At 32.5% G+C, this 22892-nt stretch overlaps 1 long non-coding RNA gene, 1 other non-coding gene and 1 pseudogene across 4 annotated transcripts; 2 read left to right on the forward strand and 1 right to left on the reverse strand.

The window, feature by feature from the left end:
• The first annotated feature begins 890 nt into the window (after window positions 1-890).
• On the forward strand, window positions 891-7747 carry LOC148770244 (protein DEFECTIVE IN MERISTEM SILENCING 3-like; annotated as a pseudogene).
• On the reverse strand, window positions 7743-8047 carry LOC148770245 (signal recognition particle RNA). The gene has a single exon (XR_016031966.1).
• A 10501-nt stretch (window positions 8048-18548) lies between these two features.
• On the forward strand, window positions 18549-20123 carry LOC105949250 (uncharacterized). 3 transcript variants are annotated; one of them, XR_016031867.1, is made up of 3 exons: window positions 18549-18815; window positions 19235-19332; window positions 19431-20123. It is a non-coding gene; the product is annotated as an uncharacterized LOC105949250 (long non-coding RNA). The 3 variants fall into 3 exon arrangements; XR_016031868.1 differs by having other exon boundaries at window positions 18549-18858; window positions 19235-20123; XR_016031866.1 differs by having other exon boundaries at window positions 19235-20123.
• The last annotated feature ends 2769 nt before the right edge of the window (window positions 20124-22892 follow it).

Genomic DNA, 22892 nt, shown 5'->3' on the forward strand with positions numbered 1-22892 from the left:
TTCACATTTTTTATTTTCGCCCCACAACTTTCAGTTATATTCAATTGGGTTTTCTTATTTAATTTAAGTAACATTTGTACATTTTTTTTTATTCCATCTTCCCTTTGTTGCTTTAGTTGAAATTTTCTTTATTTATAAATTACTTATTTCATAAAATCTGTGATTTTGAATTCGTGAGTAAATTTTCTTTATTGTATTTGAAAAAATGAAATTTTCGGTTTCATAAAATCCGTGATTTTGATTAATTTGTTCCATAAGTATCATTACATATAAATACAAAAATGAGTTTATTTTCTCAAATATTTATTATTAAGTTTCCTCCATAATGAATTTAAAAAATTATTAGTTTTTAAATATCGAATATTAATGTTGCCTCGAGCGATATTGCTTCATTGCTCTTTCCGGGTGGTAGAACAGCACATTCTAGATTTGGACTCCCGATAATTGTGCATGAGAGCTCCACTTGCAGTATCAAACAACAAAGTCCTCAAGCAGAGCTGTTGATTGAAGCAAAGCTTATTATATGGGATGAGGCCCCGATGATACATATGTTTTGTTTTGAAGCATTAGACAGAACCATGCGATCGATTTTGAATTCTGAAAAACCTTTTGGTGGTAAGGTTATCGTACTTGGTGGTGACTTTAGACAGATATTGTCTGTTGTACTTAAAGCATCGAGGCAAGACATCGTACATGCTACGATCAATTCATCACCATTGTGGAGAGAATGTCGTGTCATGAGGTTGCATAAAAATATGAGGCTTCAGTTGAATGCATCTTCATCTAACGAAGATGAAATAAGGGAATTTGCAGAATGAATTTTGAGAATTGGAAACGGAGAAGCTGGAGACTACAATGATGGTGAGGCCTCGATTGAAATTCCTGAGGACATGCTGATTCGAGAATTCGATGATGCTTTATCAGAGCTACTGCAGTTTGTGTATCCGGATTTGTTGAATAACATTGCCAATCCTGATTTCTTTCAAGGGAAGGTCATTCTGGGTCCTACAAATGAGAGTGTTATATATGTGAACGATATCTGTCGTCACTTATTGAAGAAGAAGAAAAGGTTTACCTGAGCTCTGACAGTCTGTGCATGGACGAAGCAGGTTCCGAGATTAATGCAGAAATTTATTCCACCGAATTTCTCGATACAATATCGTGCTCCGGTCTGCCGCCACATGAGCTAAAATTAAAGAAAGGACTTCCCGTCATGCTCATTAGGAATATCGATCAACCAAGAGGTTTGTGCAATGGAACTCGTCTCCAAGTTGAAAGGCTGGGCATGCATGTAATTAGTTGCAAAGTATTATCCGGTAAGAATGTTGGCTACATGGTATTTATTCCTCGGATGACTTTGATACCTTCGAATTCCACATTGCCAGTTATATTTCAAAGACGTCAGTATCCGGTGATTATATCATTTGCCATGACAATCAACAAAAGTCAATGGCAAACTCTCTCGCACGTTGGATTGTACCTTCCAAGGCCTGTTTTCAGTCACGGTCAATAGTACGTAGCGTTGTCTCGGGTGAAGAGTAGATCTGAAATAAAGATTTTAATAAAGGGCGAAGCCGGTGAGTTGTCCAGTGTTACTAGCAACATCGTGTACAAAGAAATATTCAAAAGAATATAAATGTACACATTGGCAAACACATATATTAGTTTTATTTATGTTTAAAGTTGTTTTTTTCAATATGCTCTCTCTCACACACACACACACACACACACACACACACACACACACACACATATATATATATATATATATATATATATATATATATATATATATATATATAAAATATTCTTTATCTACGTAACGTCTTTAACTTATATATTGAAAAAGTGGAAAAATAACAAGTTATTTGTCCTCCTATCGTATATCTGATTGTAGTTTCATTGTCTCCTTTAACAACAATCAGATTCATGTGCAAAACTGGTGCGATGCTTTGATTTCGGTATGGGAGTTACTTGCTACATTTTAACGTGGATGGTTTTTAGAACGTTGTCATTTTATTCTATACGCAGATTTTTTATTGATTGGTTAAGATACGAATTTTTATTTTTTGTTCGGTTGTATTCTTAGCATTGTCGACATAATTATTCTTCGTTGATTTTATACATTAACTCATTTTAATATTTTTAATTAATCCCCGTGCATCGCACGGGTGAGTTACTAGTTACTGTAAACACAATAATATTACTGTCAATCACATCAATATTATTTGTTTTTTTTGGCGTTTGGTTTTGTTTGATTTGTTGATCGATTAACGTATTAATATCATTGTCTACTATTGTAATATTAATATAAACACAATAATATTACTGTGGTTGACAGTAATATTAATGTGGAGGACAATAATATTACTGTCAACTACATCAATATTAAATCTTTTGGCTTTTTATTATGTTTGACTCTGTTGAACGGTCAACATATTTATATTATTCTATTACACAATAATAGTGATTTTTTATTGTGTTGATATTAATATGCTAGAGAGTAATTAACAATATTATTGTGTTAAATTGTCGTATAGTTAATATTACTGTGTAAACAGTAATATAGTTAATACGATTGTCAACCACAACAATATTACTGTTAAAACGGCAAAAGGATGTTGAAGGAAAAAGAAATCAAAAAAAAAAATCAAAAATTCAACCCACCGAAGACCGTTGACCGCTAGTCAGCGGCGACAGGAAGTAAAGGAAAAAAATATCAAAAAAATTAACGCTGGAAACCGGCAGAAAATGCAGGAGAAAAAAATGATTTGGAGAATTGTACCGAAAAATGTACTAAAAAATGAATTTTTGGTCAAAATTGAATAATTTGTGAAATTTATGGTCAAATTGAGATTAAATTGAATTAAATGATAAAATTGAAGAATTTAAAATGCGAGGGGTATTTTACACACCTTTTGATAATGTCTGAATGTTTTTGTAAAAAAGTTTTTTATTTGAATACATTTATGAATAAATCACATAATGAACTTATTACCATCCATAAATAGATTTCATTAACTTTACAGATTTATTTTGATATATCTATAATTATTAATTTGAAAACGTTTTGAATTTTGATAATCCACATAATAAAATTTTAAAATTATTGAGAGAATGAAAACAACGCATGAGTAATCACAAATCGAAGAGAAGGGAATCAAAATATACATTAGAAAATTATATTGCAAAAGAGAAATATTTTGCGTTTATTTCTAGTTTCAGCGTAAGCTGTCTATATTAGTGCGATTTTATAATACATTTTTCATTCAAATTAGATTCTATGTGAAAAATACATCCTTTTAATCAAAATTTTTGACATTTCACTAATAGAGAAATAACTTTTTATTACGACCGTTAACCGTAGTAAAAGATACCAAATTCATAGTAAAAAGGTTTTTGTTTGCATTTGCTACGAATTTGACACGTAGCAGATCTGGACGTGACAAAAACTTCGCCACGGTAAACGGCTGTAGCAAATATTTTTTTTGCAACGGTAAATCCTAGCATTAATTACGACTCTCAGATTGTCCCGTAGTAAAATTTACCTTTTGTAACGGTTTTTTAGTGTAAGAAAAGAAAATAAAAATCGTGGTAACAAACCATTTTTCTACTAGTGATTGTTTTATAATGAATTTTGGAATAACTTTTTTTTTTTATCGACTGGAATTGAAAAGAAGTGTTGTTTTGAAAATGTATTTATAAAAAATCTTTATATTATGTATTTTCTGAAATGACGTAATATCGGTGTTTCTTCACATTCAATCGCTATACTAGTACAACGCAGAAATATCAGTGATGATGAATTTGGACATGTCTAAATAACAAAAAATGCAAAATAGATATTTCTCGTCGTTTATTATTCCTCGTTTATTTCTCATAAATGCACTGCAAATTGTTCTAATTGTTCCAATCATATTTTTTCTCAAAATACGACGAATATGGAGTTTGTTCTAAGTAATAAATACCATCACTCTGTGGTACCCAATAAACCGATTTGGTATTCACCACCTTGGGTTTATAAACTTCGAAAGCTCTGTTTTTCGATCCCCACCAGAAATGACAAGTATATAAGTTATCATTTGCACAAAAACTCCATTTAAATTCTTCTTTGACATCAAGTGTACGATATCCGAGATCGTTATCCTTGGACCAGCAATGCAATTTCAACGGTGCAGATTTCGGAGGTAGACCGTTAGAGATATGAACACTGCGCGTTGACGCCGAAGGGCAACTTCCTTCTGCAAATTGGTGTTGAAAAATGTTTACTTCTAGAAAGAGAAACATTGTCAATAGGATTTTTATCATGGTATAACTCATCGTTTCTTGTAATTTTAATTTGTTGAGGGTGTTGTTTTCATCTTTGGAAGTTCAATTTATAAGCATTTGACTGATTTTCAAATTAAAAAAAAAAACGTAAATTGGATTAGGATTTCAATAATGAGGAACGTTTCAACTAGTATCCACATATTAATTACTTGATATTCCAAATTTTATATGGAATGAATATAATTTGAAATATAATTTTACTTGATATTCCAAATTTTATTTGCAACTCAAAAATAATTGACTCAAACTATAAAATTAGAAAACCATATTCACAAAATGAGAAAATTGCAACGATTACCTTACTTTGAAAATAAAATATATCGGAAAGTTTCCAAAAATTCCGAAAGTTATATAGTTCTAAAAAATTTTGCAATGAGAATTGGTTCTTGGATTTGAAAAATTTTGTACCGAAAATGATTTTGTACTTTCAAACCAAGATCTGAATTTACAAAGAGTATTTGATATTTTTATTTATTTATTTTGTGACGGAACCCTGCAGCCAACTATATAAGTGCACTGAGTAAACTTAGACACTCGTAAAATAGTTTGCAAATCATACGAGAGATATAAATCATACTAGGCTAACCATGTGCGACAAGCTCGACCTACCGCCCATTCGCAAAGGGATTCGAACTTGGGTCAATTGACACATGCTTACTTGCTCCAATCGATAGGTCATCCCTTGCGGGACGAGTATTTAATTCTTACTTTCACACCTAGTTGTGATTTTACCATCTAGGACCTAAGCCTGATGATCCAACAAGTTAAGATTTTATCGTTTTTATGGACAACTGAGGAAAAACAATTATGATGTACTTTATCAAAGATTTTTTTTACTTATAATATTTTTAGATAACTTAAAATTTGACTTTTTAGTCGTTTTATAAGGCTTAATCCCAATTTGAGCTCTTGAAATATATCATTTTGACGCTTTGCATTCTTGAAAGATAGCACTTTGCTCCATCAAAATATAATAAATCATTCACAGTGTACTCTAAATTGAATATTTCAAACTTGATGAGGGCAATTTCCTTTTTAATGGCTTTTTTTTCATATGGTGCAGAATGACAAATAAAACTGTAATTTGTTTCTACCATCCGACTTTTGAGATCCTACCCCAGGTGAAATACACCGGGTAGATCTTTACCATTCGTATACGCACAAACACACACACACACACACCTACATTGGTATGTGTAGATCAACGGTAAAAAATCACCCGGTGTAACCTTCACCCGGTGTAGAATAGAAATAACCCTACCATCCAACCTAATTTCGAGCGTACAAAGTGCGAAAAAAAAAAAAAATATCACACTCAATTACTGAAAAGGCCCTAGTTTCTCTTAAAAAACATAAACATTTCTCACTAAATTAATCAATCGGTTTATCTTTTTTATGGAATCGTTGAATTTTTTTGGTAGAAATCTTTGGTAAGAAATATAATATTCAAACAACTTGATAACAAAAAAATGTTGAAGGAATTTGTTTTGTTTTTTATTTTGTAAAGTATTTTTTTGTGATAAAAAATAGAATTTTTAAATATGTTGACGAGATGTATTTTTAGTTTGCACTTTGTAGTTTCGAAATGATTGATAAATATAAAAATCTTAATTTAACGTTTGGCAGCCAAAAAAAATACCACTAAACATATTATTAAATTACCTTCTATAGTTTTACAAAATTCATTCGGGATGTATTTTTATTGTGTTTAAAGGATGCAAAATACAATTAATTTTTTTCAAGGGTCCAAAGTGTCAAAATGTTATATTTCAAGAGTGCAAAGTGGAATTAAGACGGTTTATAGCATTGTATTGCAGTATTGCTTAATTATATTATCTCTCTTCATCGACATATTTGTATGTTATTTACATAACTGTTATATATAAAAGAAAGAAACGGTAGGGCAACCTAAGAAACCCTAATGTCATATTTGTAAAAAAAGTTAGCATATATATATATATATATATATATTCTTTTTATCTCATATTTTGCAGCCACTTTTTTTTATTTTCTAATTACTCACACCAAATCTCGACTAGCACATCCTAATTCACTACATCTATATCTTTTTAATTGTTATTATTATTTTTAGCTCCTATTTTTCAGTCTATGTTGTCTAATTCTTCTTTGCTTCATTTATTTACTGATCGATTTTATGTCATGACAATAAATTTATATATTTTTTTTTGGAATAAGTTTGTATTATTAAATTTGTATAAATATTAATGTTGTCACCGATATCACTAATAAAATAATGGGATTGATTTAAAAGACTTATAAATGTAGATTTTTGTCTGTGTTCGATAAATATCTCGACAAGTGTTATAAGTTTTGATTAGAAGGATCTTTTGTGCACTGATTAGCACAAAAGACTCTGTCTGGATATATGTTCGTAATATGATCGATCGGTATTATTTGTGTGTGAGTGGCATATTAAGCATGATTAGTGATTTAACTAATCCACCTGCCAATCAATGATAGGGCATTAGGTGTTCACAACCCTGCTAAAATCTAGATGATGTAAATTGTTCCAGAAACTCCAAGATGATTTGTAAGAACTGGGTCAAAAAGTCAAGCACCACGAGGCGAATGTCAAACAAAATCGAGGAATATTTTCCTTAGTATGCAAGATAAATGCTCTATGTCTGATAATTTCATCCTTTGCTCCTATTTTTTTTTATTTTCTCTTCTAATCTTCTTCTTGTTGTACCTGCATGCTCTTGCGAAATACGATAAATCGAGCATCTCCAAAGAAGTAGTAATTAATATAGACTCCATCCATTCAAAGAGTGAAGAAGAAGAAATAATCGAGCGTATTCTTCAACACAAAAACTCTGAAACTGCCATTTTGTACAAAATGAAAAAGCAAAGCCGAAGCTTTATTCATTGATCATTCACTCACAAATGATGTCATCGGTATTGTAGTTACACTTAGAACAGTCGAAGATGACAACCTTAGCAGGCTGGTCCTTTTTCTTGCTTCAGTTATAGTTCTGCATCAAAGCTTAGTTATCTTGTGTGTTTTGTTTCAATTTATTGTTGAAATGGGGCATTTTAGTTGTGGAAATTAAGGTTCTTTCGGAGTATTTGGGCATAGAAACAATGTTGGGAGTGGTTTGCGCGACGCACGAAGAAGTCAAAGCCCTTGAAGCATACAACAAACAAGGTTTGATAAATAAAAGTTTCGGCCTTCATGAATTTGCAGTTTCTGTGGAGAGGCCACTCGCTCGCCATGTGGAAAAATGATCGAACATGTGAAGATATGAAGAGGGAGCATGCCCTATTAGACCATGGAAGATTCAACTAAGAAACTAAGAAGCTTTCGCATGTGCCGTCTCATGTTATTTCTATCGTCTTAAATTATTTCTTTCAGTCCAATAGTGGCTAGCCCATGGTGTCGTATAACAAAAACAAAAAGTGATTGTCCAATAGAGGTTAGCTCATTTAGCTTAAGTGGGCCGAAGAAGCACCGACCCGTTATCCTTCCAACGTAGAGAGCGGGAAGTTTTCACTGCTCTGTCAAACCAGCCTAGCGCATTGCCCTCCACTCTACGAGCCATGTGGCTCAAGCCTTCGCCCGAGTCACGTGGCCCAACTCACCACTTGGAACGGGCAAGCCGGTTAATTGCAACCACCGGTCCAGCTAGACAGTCAAACCACATGTCCAATCACAATATTGCCCCCACTTGGGTGATAAGCCCACGTTACTGAGCTCGGCGAACATCATTCAACTTCTTATCAATTATAAATGAGTGTAAATGGTATTACATGCTATTTTTCAAGCTAAATTGCCATTTGGTTTCGCTCCTCTCCAACTGTATAAAATGGTTTTAAAATGGTGAGATAACTAAGGTGAATTAATGCAGTAAGAGAAAATTTTGATGTATTCATTGACCGTGGAACAACTATAAAACAAACAAGACACAATGCAATGCAATGAAAGAAGATATTTTTATATATCTACTACATATTTCTTTCTTCAGACTTCTCTCTCATTATTTAAAAATAAAATGATAATGTGATGATACCCCATTACCACTATTCTTTTATAATTATTTTTTTTATAGGTAAATTACACATGCATTCCCTGAATTTATTTTTGAAGCAACAAACAATTTTCTAGCAAATTAATTTAAGTCAATGTCTTACTTGTGGCACTATCTATATTACAATAAAAACAATATACCAAACACTAAAATTAATCGAACTACAAAAAAATAGAGACTATTAGATAGAATTATAAACTTCAATGATAGCTAATGTATTGTCCAACAAAAAATTATAGCTAATGTAAATGTGTGGATCATTGATATTTGACTATTGGAGATATAAACAATCACAAGTTAGTCATTAAAAAGGAAATATTTTTTTTGTTATATTATTTAATTATATATCGGAACAATATAGTAATACCATATGAATAATATTGAGTAATTCTAAAAAAATGTCTATTGTGATAATAACCATTTTATTATTACTTATATGGGTAATTAGTCTTCAATGTTATGTTGAATTGCATTTTACGAGTGAGCCTACCGTCGACTTCATTGAAGATTTTTTTTTTAAGGTAATTTCATGTAAAATGAATTTATTTCCTTAAATATTACTATTGGCATTTTTTCGGTATGTATTAGTTACTAGGGATTATTAGTGAGAACCCCCCAATACATTGGGATATATTATGATGGATCCCCTCAAATATTATCTCCATCTCTTCTTCTCTTCTTCTCTAACTAGAAATCTGCAGCGTCGGAGGCGGAGGCAAGGAGAGGAAGAAGGCGACACCACATCTCGACAACGATGAGGGAAGAATCCCACAACCGCACTGCCGCCGCCACTCCTCCATTACACCTCCGCCTGACTTCCACTCCAATTCAGATATGCATCGTCGTTGTCATCTCATATCTTCCATGCCCGCAATTTTAGGGTTTCGTTTGGTTGAAGATTGGATTAACAGGTTGTGGCAATCTATATTTTGTTTTTTTATTCGTTCTAGAATTTCTCTCCATTGTCGAGTTCCAAGGATGATGTAAGGAGGGCCATTCTAATTGATTTTGCGGCAATGATTCGTGTTCCTCTAATGCTTGGATCTTGTTAATTGAGGAGCAATTTTCTGAATTTTTTATTTGACTATTTTTATGTTGGGTATGTTACACAACAATATAGTTGTTTTCGTTTTTCTGCTATTTTGTTTATAGTTGTTTTCGAGAGTTTTTAGTTGTTTTCGACATTTTAAGTTGAATTTTGGTTTTTTTGGTAGTTGATTTTAATTTTTTGTATTGTTTTTTTCAATAATATGATCTGCTGGAAATAAAGTTGAAGTACAAAAAAAATTGTACTTCATTTATTTTTAGTTATTTTCGACGTTTTTAGTTGTTTTCAATAATATGTAGTAATTTGTCGATTTGGTAAATCAGCTGGGAAAAAAAAACCGAAAAAATCAATTAGAAAAATTGAAAAAATAATAGTTGATTTTGCAAATAATGTAGTTGTTTACGGAAATATTATATTTGATTAGGGAAATAAACGAACAAAAAAGTAATATTTTCAGTAATTTATAGTTGATTATGGAAATAGTTGATTTCAGAAATAGTTGATTTAAAAAAATATATAATTATTTTCAGAAATTTTATAATCGATATCAAATAAATAACTTTAAAAAATTCAAAATTAAAATCGAAAATAAAATTAAAATGATTATTTTTAAATAAATAAACGAATATTATAATTAAAAAAAATTAAATAGGCATTAAAGTAGTTGAGAGTGAATAATAAGGAATGAAGGGTAAATTTGACGATAAAAAAAAGTTGGATCTATCACTAATAAAAGAAAATGGGTTGGACCCATCTTTATTAAAAAAATGATAGAGGGGGTTCTTACTAATAGTCCCTAGTCACTGTCAATGGCGAGGAATTTGATTTGTTATAGGCGGTTCATACAGTTGTAATCGAACACAATTTTAATAACTGAGTTGTAAGAGCAACTTTAAATCTCCATTGGGGTTATCAAATATGGTATTCAAACATTTAATCTTCATTTATGTACTAAAAAATAGAAATTTTTAACTCCAATGGGGTTATTAAATGATGCTTCTATTTTGATAATTCACTTCTTGGCAATTTAAACATCTAAACATCCAATCACAAGTTGACACGTGACAATTACAAATAAAATCAATCATAAACTTCCAATTGATAATTAATTTGATAATTATGTTGGAATAGATGAATTTTAATAAAAAATAAATTATTATCTCAAATATCAAATGAATATTTGATAATCCAATTTTGATATTTAGCATTGGGGTTGCTCTAAAGTAAATAATTTGTATTCAATTAGCGGCATAGTTGTACAAGTTTGATCAAAAGATGTATTATCTTTTTGTATATGAAACTTTTTATTATTCGATGTTTCTTTTAATCACGTATTTTGGTTTAATTCATTACTTAAACCAAACGGAGTCGTTGGTTTGTTTACTTTTCTGCTATTTCGAATTGCAAATCAACTTTTAATCTGTTTAATTTGAGTTTTTTTTTCTAATCAAACATTTTCAATTTCGAAATTGTCCTCATGTAGCGCACGGGTGAAGTACTAGTTTTAGTAGTATAAGAACAGCTGCAATGGATAAATCAAATAGGAAATTAGATAGTAAAACTTCAATTTTATGCTCTAAAATTCAAATTTTCATCTTCAACGGGGAAATCCAATTGGTAGTTATTTTGATATTCCACTTCTGGAGATGCAATATACATCATGCGAAGAGAGTTATCATAAAATTAGTTGTTCAAATAACCTATCATGAATTGACATGTATCAATTCTATACTTATACTTAAAATTTTATAATCATTAATTTATTTAATGTTTGTAGTTTAGAGTAAATGAGTATAAAAAAATAAAACTTATATCACATTTTAGTATTTAATGGTTTATTAAAATTTGATGATTCATTTTCATTTTAATTATATATGATTTTTTTATGCGTACATTTAGGAGCTTGAACGTATCAGGCTATGGCCCAAGTTTGCACAAAGTAGGATTTGTTCCACTCTACACCCGAATAAATACCTGGTGAGTCTTCTGCTGTTACGTGTCTTTTTTTTTTGTATTTTATAATATATTTCCCGCTAGGGTTTATCTTTAGGGGTTTTAGAAAAATAAAAAAAAAGAACACGTGGCAACAGAAGACCCACCTGGTGTTTATCACCGGGTGTAGGGTCGAAGGAGCCCACAAAATAGGCTAGGGTGGTTTTTTTGAAAATAAAGTAAAATTGATATCTCGCTGTGTTAAGCTAAAAATTACAGTTTATTTACAAACACATTAATTCTTAAATTAAATACTTGAAAATTAATTGTTTCAATTATTTTCAAACACCTAATGTTTATAAATAGTAATTATTTTAATTTTTACTTATTATCACTAACTTTTATTTTTACAAAAGTTTTCGCAAACAATACCGATACATTAATCTTAAACAAGTGCTTCATACTAGGCCGTGTGAATGAATGGAGCTCAAGTCAAGCTCGCCTGTTTTGGCAGACTCAAATGCGAGCTCGAGTTCATTTTGTCAATCTCGAACTGGAGTCCAAACTCATTTTAGGTTTTTTTTTTTTTTTTATTATTATTATTATTATTATTATTATTATTATTATTATTATTATTATTATTATTATTATTATTATTATTATTATTATTATTATTATTATTATTATTATTATTATTATTATTATTATTATTATTATTATTTATTTACATAAAAAATAATATATACAAATTAAAATTAAAATTAAAATTAAAATTAAAAGCTCGGCTCGTGAGCTCATGAACAACAATAAAAAAGCTCGAGTTCGACTCGTCAGAAAGCTCGAGTTCGAAAAACTCGAATTCAAATTCGAGCTTTCTTCAAGCCGATTAATCGTGCTCTCGAATCGGCTCGGCTCGTTTACATCCCGATTTTAACTCTAACCATGGTTATCAATTTAATTATGAATTGAATGTTTATGATTTTATTAGTTATTGTCACATGTCAACTTGTGACCGGATGTTTAGGTGGTTACATTTTTTATAACTTAATTTTCAGCAAGTATATTTACATCCGAATAGATGAATAAAAATTTATACTTTTAAGTAGGTGTCTTGTTGGGGCTAAATACCTAACACGCAAGTGTACGTATCGCAAACAAGTAGTAAAAGTGGACTCGTGAGAGTCGGATGTCGATCCCACAGGGAATACTGAAATTATCTAATCCTAAGTACTAAATTCTAACAATTATGATTTTTATCCAGCCTATGCAAGTTTGTCAAATTAAATCAATTAAATAATTAAACTAATTATAGAAGCAAATAAACAAGAGAAAATATCAATATAAAAACGGATCTAGGATTTTGTCTTCCCCCTATGCGATAATTCGTCACCCAATTAAACCTCTATCATGCAAGTTACGATTCCCGATTATTAACCCAAGACACGAAATTACTCATAACCCGCTGTCGCGTGTATTATAAGTCTATTATTCATAAACGGTTCACTATATGTCTATGCAAACCTAGTATGAACAAAGCATTAAATAACAAGTCTCGAAAACGGCTACCTAAGGTATTATATGTATGTCTACGATAATACATGCAATTTACACACTCATCCGGTGAAAACTACTCGAAGGCTCTCCTATCCTTGTTCTAATTATTAAAACGATCTGTCAATCAATTCTAACAATAACATATAACAATCATAACAAGTATAAGAAATAATCATAAAATCATAATTGCATAATCTCAAGAAAACGGGTTCACCATCCCCACATAGGGTTCCAACAAAATCCTAGATTAAAAACTTAGCTACTCATGTTCGCTACGGAAAACATCATAAAAACATAAAAAGAAATAGATTAAGAAAAGATAGATGAAAGAAGAATTGTGATGAAGATTTGTCAATTCTCCGTCTTCGACTCTTCGTTCTCTCGCTCCTCTCGCTCCAAGATTGTGTCCAAAAAAATCCCTCTAATTCGTGCTTGGCTTGGGCTTAAATAGATGTCGCAGCTTGGTAGATGATTTTAGGTTTCCTTGTGTGATTAAAAGTCCAAAATTGTCTCCAGCGTGTGTTGGCGCGGCCGCGCGAAAATCAGTGCAATTCTCACACGGCCGCGCGAGAATCGCCGAAACCTTCTGCCCAAGTTCAGTGCAATTCTCACACGGCCGCGCGAGAATCGCCGAAACCTTCTGCCCAAGTTCTGAAGTTGGCACGGCCGTCCCAGTTTTAGGTGTAAATCTGGGACGGCCGTCCCGTTCTAGTTTCTTCATAGTTTTGATTATTTCACTTTTGGCCCATATTTTCTCTAAAACTGCAGTTTTGACCCCATACTTTTCCAATTCTTCAATTTGTACCTAAAATACAATAAATCAACTTTTAAGAACCAATTATCGTTAAATCACACCAAAAGCTCAAATAAAAAGGTACGATAAAGTGTAAAAATATACACTTAACACACCCCCAAACTTGATCTTTTGTTTGTCCTCAAGCAACAACTAGCAACTTTCACAGCAACACTCTCAACAAATGCCTCTCATCAGATAGATTAATGGTCAACTTTCATTTTTTCAGAACTTGCAATTATCATGACAATTCTCAAGAATTTACAAGCTCGTAATTCAAAGATACGTATTCACTCACCATTGCTAAAAATCACAAACCATGCTATCGCTTCAAGTATCCCATATTTGTACATTAAAAATGGAGAAAATTTATACTTACATAATAATATTCAACTCCAAAGACTCACCAAATTTCTTTACTCGGCTAGTATCAAACAATTGAGCTATTGGGATCATTGGGACTTTTTGTCTTTCAAATGTTGGGCTTTTGGTACACGGTAGAAAATATGGGTAAAAGTGGCTACTCTTCTCCTTTCATCTCACCATTAGTCACTAAGAGTTGCACTTAACGGAAATTTTAGCTCTCGTTCTTGACTAGAGGTGTTTTACTAAGATTTAGTTTTTGGAATTATTGCTTCACCTCGAAGGACTTATAATCCTAACTCGATTTGTTAAAAGTTCAAAAGTCTCCACTTTTGCTCGTAACATGATGGTTCGAGTTTTTACTTTAAAAATCTTTCAAGTCCTTTCTTCCCCTTCTATCTGTCTTCTTTTTTTTTCTATATTTTCTTTCTCTCTCTCTTTTATTTATTTAATTTTTTTTACGAAGAAGAAAAACGTAACAATTTTTTTTCAACCAAACTCCAAGGGAAAATTTATCAATAAATCACCATCTAATCTACCCACTTTATTTCGGCTAAAAGAAAGAACACCGTTTCTCCAAGGCTCAATCAATGTTCGAATGATAAAAATTTAAAGAAGACTTGAAAGGCTCAAACGGTTCAAAGATGGCCCAAATCACTTCCCAAATTGCTCAACAATTTAATATTTCACTTTGTAAATTCCTAAGGCAAATTCTAAAACCGAATAGCATATGATATAGCATAAATTAATTCCAAGTTTTAGAACACAAAACTTTCAACCAAAGCAAGGCATAATTCGTGATTCCTAACAATGACTCCTTCCTACGACACTTTGAATCAAAAGCTCACCGAAATTCAATCACAATCAAGATAAAGCAAGCAATTTCATCATTAAACATCAACCGTCTTTCATCATCATGATTCATCGAAGCATTTATCTCAACACAATTTTTTTTTTTTCGAAAGCAATAAATAAACTAAAACAACTAAAATAAATCCTAAGGCATGCAAACTAATAAATTAAAGCACATAAAAGCAAGTAATTATCCACCCCCAAACTTAAAATTTACATTGCCCTCAATGTAATTAACACGAAGTTTAAGGATAGAATACACCTGAATTTAGTCGTCTTGGCCATGTCCGGGCTGCTCTTCACCCTCGCTCTTATTATGCTTCTGCTGTGTTTCGCACGACCGTATGAGATTTTGAGTTGTTTTCCGCACGGCCGTGCGAATTGCAAAATTGGGGCAGAAGTTGTCTGTTTCTCGCACGGCCGTGTGAGATTACAGTGTTTTTCTCGCGCGGCCGCGCCCCAAGCCAAAATCGGACAGTAGTTTCCCCGATTTTTCACACGGCCGTTCGGGATTCAAGCCTTTTTTGGTGCGGCCGTGTGAACTCCAGGGCTGCAATTTCTTGACCTGAAAATTAAAAAATATGCTTAAATTGTTAACTTGCATGCTTATAAAATAAATAAATAGAATAAAACAAGAAATATAAATAATAATAATAATAATAATAATAATAATAATAATAATAATAATAATAATAATAATAATAATAATAATAATAATAATAATAATAATAATAATAATAATAATAATAATAATAATAATAATAATAATAATAATAATAATAATAATAATAATAATAATAATAATAATAATAATAATAATAATAATAATAATAAATAATAATAATAATAATAATAATAATAATAATAATAATAATAATAATAATAATAATAATAATAATAATAATAATAATAATAATAATAATAATAATAATAATAATAATAATAATAATAATAATAATAATAATAATAATAATAATAATAATAATAATAATAATAATAATAATAATAATAATAATAATAAATAATAATAATAATAATAATAATAATAATAATAATAATAATAATAATAATAAAAGCGAAAATCTCTGGTTGCCTCCCGAGAAGCGCTAAGTTTATAGTCTTCAGCCAGACTTTGTTAACCTGCTCTTCAATTCCTTAGCTTTTGAACCCATCTCCTCACTTCCTTTTGGAGAAAGTCTTGAATAAATGGGTTGATCCGATTCTTCTTTCGACTGGTTCGCTTAGGAATGCCCTTGAATTTATTCTTCTTGATGTCATAAGGCGTGCCAACATCGTCTTCTATCACGGTGTTTTGAGTAGGTGTTGTAACCAACTCAACATTTTTCTTTTGTTCTCCTACATGCACATTAGTATCCACAAAAAAATTTAAATCATGTAATTTAACAGGAAAAAGTTTAGAATCACTTACCTCATCAAGAAGATAACATCCATTAGCCGTAATAGGCTTTTCATCCACCCGGTACACCTTGAAGATCACTGTTTCTTCTCCCACACTCATTCTTGGCTCTCTCTTTCCTACATCAATAATTAACCAACCGGTTGCTAAGAAGGGGCGTCCTAAGATAAGGGGAATGTTTTCATCTTCCTCTATGTCTAGTACTAGAAAATCGGCCGGGAGTATAAACTTATCTACCTTGACCAATACATCCTCCACTATACCTAAAGGGTGAGTAAAAGATCTATCGGCTAGCTGCAAGGTCACGGAAGTGGGCTTAATTTCTCCTAAATTCAATTTCTCATAAATTGATAAAGGCATTAAATTTACGCTCGCCCCTTGATCACACAATGCTCGCCCAAAATACCTAGTACCTATTGTGCATGGAATGGTACAACTCCCCGGATCTCGAAGCTTCGGTGGAATTTTATTTAAAAGGATAGCACTACTTTGCTCATTGAGGTCTACTATTGCTGCACATTCCGGAAGCCTCATCTTCTTCGATACAATTTCATTTATAAACTTAACCCAATTTGGCATATGCTTAAGTGTCTCAACAAAAGGAATATTAACATGCAACTTTTTAAGATAATCCAAAAATAACTGAAATTGCATATTAAGCTTAGAGTTAAGATGTTTGCGAGATCTCTACCTTGAGGTGAAGCTTGAGGCGGATTTTGGAATCCGGGAGCTGTCCTTTGTCCTTGCTGATTTCCTCCCCATCCAAAGTTGGGGTGATCTTTCCATCCCGGATTATAAGTGTTGGAGTACGGATTCCTCTGTTGTCGATTGGTGTCATTCAGTATTTGAGAGACTCCGTTTCTTCTAAGCACTGGCCGGGACCTTGGACTGCATGGACTTGCTGAGTCTGCAAAGCTCACTACCAAAAAACAAGGCTTTTGTCACAGAAATTTAGTGACGAACCTAATCTGTCACGATGAGTGACCACATTAGTGACAAATTTGTGACCAATTTGAAACAAAAAATAATGCAATTTATTGTGACAGGCATGTGATGAATTATGTGACTAATTGCGTGACGACGAATATTCGATCACATTTCGGTCACCGATTTTGCGACAGAAATTTATTTCGTGATAATATCCGTCACAACTGGTTTATAAATTTACACTTTCATTAGTATCAGTCATATATCGGTTACTAAGTTCTTCATGTCACAAATGTGTCACATATAATTCGATCACAAATCCGTCATAATCTAAGTTTTGTCACAATACCGTCATATTATACTTTTCGTCACAGACGCGTCACATATAATTCGGTCGGAAATTTGTCACATTCTACATTTCATCACTAATCCGTCAAAATATCCATACCGTCACAAATGCGTCACATATAATTTGATCACAAATCCGTCATTTCTAAGTTCCGTCATTAATCCATCACAATATGCGTTTCGTCACAGATGCGTCATATATTATTCTGTCGCAAAATCCATTACATTTTAAGTTCCGCCATAATATCAGAATCGTCACAAATATATCACATATAATTTTGTTACAAATCCGTCATATTCTATGTTTCGTTAGGTCATGATTGTTAGTCATAAATCTATTATATTTTAAATCATGCTAGTAATCAATCACCAATTAAACTCTTAATAAGTTAGTGATTAAACTAATGTTAAACTTTTTCTTGTATTATACAAATGTTTTGATTTTTGTATAAATACTTATAATTAATCTTATAGTTGTTACAATTATTATTTAATTTTATAATTTATTAGTTCAAAGATATTTACCAATAAAAGATATAATTATAACTTTGTTATTTTATGTCGATATATAATTTTTAAAACAATAAAATAAAGAAAACTGATAGCAAAATTAACAAATTAATTTAACTTTTATAATTTTGCCAAATACACACTTAATTTAAATAATAGTAATAATAATATATCTCTATTTAATGAAATTCGAAGGTGGTATTTTTGTTTTAATTTTTTATTACTTAGTGTTTTGATTGATTTAAAAAAATTATAAATAAATAAATAAATATATATATATATATATATATATATATATATATATATATATATATATATATATATATATATATATATATATATATATATATATATATAAATATACCTTTAATTAGATTAACTTAAAATAATATATATGTAAATACTTGCCATAACTTCAAAATCAAAATACTAACCGATCAGGTACACAAATGACGAAAGGGAGGGTTTTCATTGTCTTCCCCCAAGACCGCCGCTCACATCTCATCACTTCAATCCTCGGCGAACAGCCTAACCCCATGGGTGAGAGAGATTCACTTCACCGGAGAGAGAGAGATTAATCTACCGAAGAGGGAGAGACCGCGGCGACAGAGAAGCAGGGACGGAGAAAAGGGATAGAGAGCTCGTTCAACCCTCTACTTCAGCGTCGCCGGTCGTTTTCTTACTCAAAAGTTGCAGGTGTCGTTTACCTCTTATCGTTTTCATCCAATTTCAGAATTAGGTTTGTAGCTGAGATTGATTTCAATCTTCAATTTTTAGTTGAATGGGTTTAATTTTTTATGTACATATTACCCCCTTAGATGGTTGATTGTAAATCCTATATGTTAAATAAGTAGTTATATTATTCTAGATTTTGAAGTTGTTCCAAAATTAAAATGGTACTTGTATAATCAGGCCATTCTACAGGTTGGTTATGCTCTTGCTTGGAATAGTTGTTCCTTTTTTAATCAAAATATTTGTCTTCAATCTTGGAATACGATGATTGACTCTAATTGGCACATTTTGGTTTTTAGATATTCGTTTTGGTAATTTAACTGTTTAATATTTTGGGCAATACCTCTTATTAATTCTGATCTTTGTTGATTTTCTGATGGCAGGATATTCAATAACGGAAGCTTAGCAGCTATAGTAATTGGTATACGTTATGTGATTGAAGATCCTACCATCCCGAAACCATGGAAATCACTAATAGATGGTAAGGTTGGATATGTTTAGTTCTGGGATCTAGTGAACAATACGATTCATCATTGCATGAAAGCCCCACACTATCTCACATTTTTTTGTTTTCATTAGTTCAAAATCCCCCAAGGACTCGACATCTAGAATTATGATGATATATAGAAGTTCAAATGGCAGAACATCAAGGTTGTTCCTGGAGTAGGAACTTATCAGGCATCTCAAGTGATTCTTTAATAACTTTCTCTATTCTCGTTTTTATTATGTCAGTGCATATACTTATTAACTCGTATATTTTCGCTATTCTTTCTCAGTAATTTTCTTTTGGTGTTTTTTCTCTTGATGTTCTGCTTTATGTAAGAAAATTGGAATAAGTTTATTTGAAAATTCTCCTTTTTGTGTTACATTGTCAGATGCAGTTTAGATTATTCGTAAAGATGCAGATGTGGGACTAGTGTTGGGCAGGGACCACGTGCTACGCAGATACAGGATGAAGTTGTCAAATTGTCAAATTGGAAAGATCGTCCAAGATGAACTGGTGGGGGTTGAGGGGATGAGAGGGAGAGAAATAGAAATGACGATAACATGGCTTGCCGATGTTGGGGGTGATACAGGATAATTGTTTAGAGATTGGGTCTTTGTTATAAGATATTTATGGCTCGACATTTGTATATTTTTACCAATAGATATATTAGCAAACTTTTGAAATATCGCAACAGAGATAATGGTTTTGTCTTAATATACTTATATGATCATTTTAATGGTTTTGTAGTACATTTCTTTGATACAGACAATTAGTGACAAAGTGTTGTGACAGAGGATTGGTGACTAATTGTGACGCTCCATGTGACAAATATATAACGAAATCTTTCATTCATTGGTGACGAATTATTGGCAACATGAATTGTTGATGACGACATCCGTCACAGATTTTAGGAAAAATATTTTGATGCTTATTGACGGATTATTGACAACACAAACTGTTTGTGACGGAATCCGTCACATAGTTTAGGGACGGATTATTGACAGCACAAACTATTTGCGACGGAATCCGTCACATAGTTTAGGGACGGATCATTGACTGCAAAAACTTGACTTTGACGGAATCCGTCACAATTTTAGGGAAAACATTTTGTTAGGTAGTGACAAATTATTAACAGAAAAAGATTGCTTGTGACGGAATCCGTCATATATTTTAGGAGTCTTCGATATGGTAATTTTGACGGAATTACTTTCATTTGTGACGAACCATTCCGTGATAAACGGTGTGACGGAATGAAAATCTCCGTCACTTATTACATTAGTGACCAAGGTTTTTCTAACAAACATATTCCGTCCCTATGCCGTCACTAAAGCTTAATTGTGACTGATTTTGTTGATTTTTGTGACAAAATCGGCTGTCACTAAAGCCTTGTTTTTTGGTAGTGGCTGCTACTTGTTTTGATAGCTTTTCTAACTGGGCGGTGATTGCGGTGACCCCGTCTAACTCTAAAATTCCTCCCGTCTTATTGGCTCCGCTATTTGACCGGTCCGATGCCCGCATGTATTTGTTCCTTGCGATCCGCTCCAAAAGTTCGTAAGCTTCGTCATAGGTCAAGCTCATGAACATACCGCCAGCTGCTGAATCGAGCACCGTTCTCGAATTATCTTGCAATCCATCATAGAATATTTGCAGTTGGCGCCACTCTTGAAGTCCGTGATTCGGGCACCTCTAAATTAATTGTTTGAACCACTCCCACGTCTCGAATAACGCTTCACCGGCTTCTTGTATGAAGTTTTGTATTTCTCTCCAGATTCTCTCAGTTTTTGTTAGGGAGTTGTATGTGTTCATGAAAAGTTGTGCTAGCTGGGGCCAAGACGAGATGGAGTGCGGTGCACGAGTTTGTAACCACTCTCGGGCGGCTCCTTGTAAAGAGTGCTTGAACATGCGGAGTTGCAGAGCTTCGGGTGATACTCCGTTCATCTTGTGCGAATCACACGTTTCGAGGAAGTTGACCAAGTGGAGATGCGGATCTTCATGAGCTAATCCGCTGAATAACCCATTGTTTTGGAGCATAGTAAGGAGTCCCGCTCGAATTTCGAAATTGTTGGCTTCAATGGGGGGCTGCTCGATGCTTGATTGAAGCCCATTGAGTGTTGGAACGGTGTACTCATGCAATGCTCGTTGACGAGGTGGTGGATTAATTAGTTGAAGTTGCTCTTGCTACAACGATATTTCCTGCCGCATTTGGTAGGCGCCCTTGGTCATCTCCCCTACGATTATTCTCTTCTTCCATTGTCGCATAAAAAGTACCTAAAGCAAATAAAATAATTAAATAAAATAAATAAAACGGCTGAAGTAAGAAAAATTGCTCAAATTTAATATTAGGATAAATAGATAATTTAGTCGTATTCCCCGGCAACGGCGCCAAAAACTTGTTGGGGCTAAATACCTAACACGCAAGTGCACGTATCGCAAACAAGTAGTAAAAGTGGACTCATGAGACTCGGATGTCGATCCCACAGGGAATACTCAAATTATCTAAACCTAAGTACCAAACTCCAACAATTATAATTTTTATCCAGCCTACGCAAAGTTGTCAAATCTAATTAATTATGAAAGCAATAAAACACGAGAAAATATCAATAAAAACGAACCTAGGATTTTATCTCCCCCCTATGCAAGAATTGCTCACCCAAAACCCCTCAAGTATGAAATATATGATTCATGATTATTAACCCGAGACACTAATTTATTCATCACCCGGTGTCGCGTGTATTATGAGTCTATTATTCATAAACGGTTCACTATATGTCTATGCAAACAAATTATGAATAAAGCATTAACTAACAAGTCTCGTAAATGGCTACCTAAGGTGATATATGTATGTCTACGACACCACATGCAATTGACACACTCATCCGGTGAAAACTACTCGAAGGTTCTTATACTTACCGTCTAATTATCAAAATAGCTCTGTCGAGTCAATCCCAATAATCACAGATAAAGCACATAAATTGATCAAGTTCATGCACTAACAATCATAACAAGTATAAGAAATAATCATAAAATCATAATTGCATAATCTCAAGAAAACGGGTTCACCATCCCCACATAGGGTTCCAACAAAATCCTAGATTAAAAACTTAGCTACTCATGTTTGCTACGAAAAACATCATAAAAACATAAAAAGAAATATATTAAGAAAAGATAGATGAAAGAAGAATTGTAATGAAGATTTGTCAATTCTCCGTCTTCGACTCTTCGTTCTCTCGCTCCTCTCGCTCCAAGATTGTGTCCAAAAAAATCCCTATAATTCGTGCTTGGCTTGGGCTTAAATAGATGTCCCAACTTGGTAGATGATTTTAGGTTTCCTTGTGTGATTAAAAGTCCAAAATTGCCTCCAACGTGTGTTGGCGCGGCCGCGCGAAAATCAGTGCAATTCTCACACGGCCGCGCGAGAATCGCCGAAACCTTCTGCCCAAGTTCTGCAGTTGGCACGGCCGTCCCAGTTTTAGGTGTAAATCTGGGACGGACGTCCCGTGCTAATTTCTTCAGATTTCTTATTATTTCACTTTTGGCCCATATTTTCTACAAAA

The sequence above is a fragment of the Erythranthe guttata genome, chromosome 6 (assembly GCF_056151865.1).
Source record: "Erythranthe guttata isolate IM_541 chromosome 6, IM_541, whole genome shotgun sequence".
NCBI lineage: Eukaryota > Viridiplantae > Streptophyta > Magnoliopsida > Lamiales > Phrymaceae > Erythranthe > Erythranthe guttata.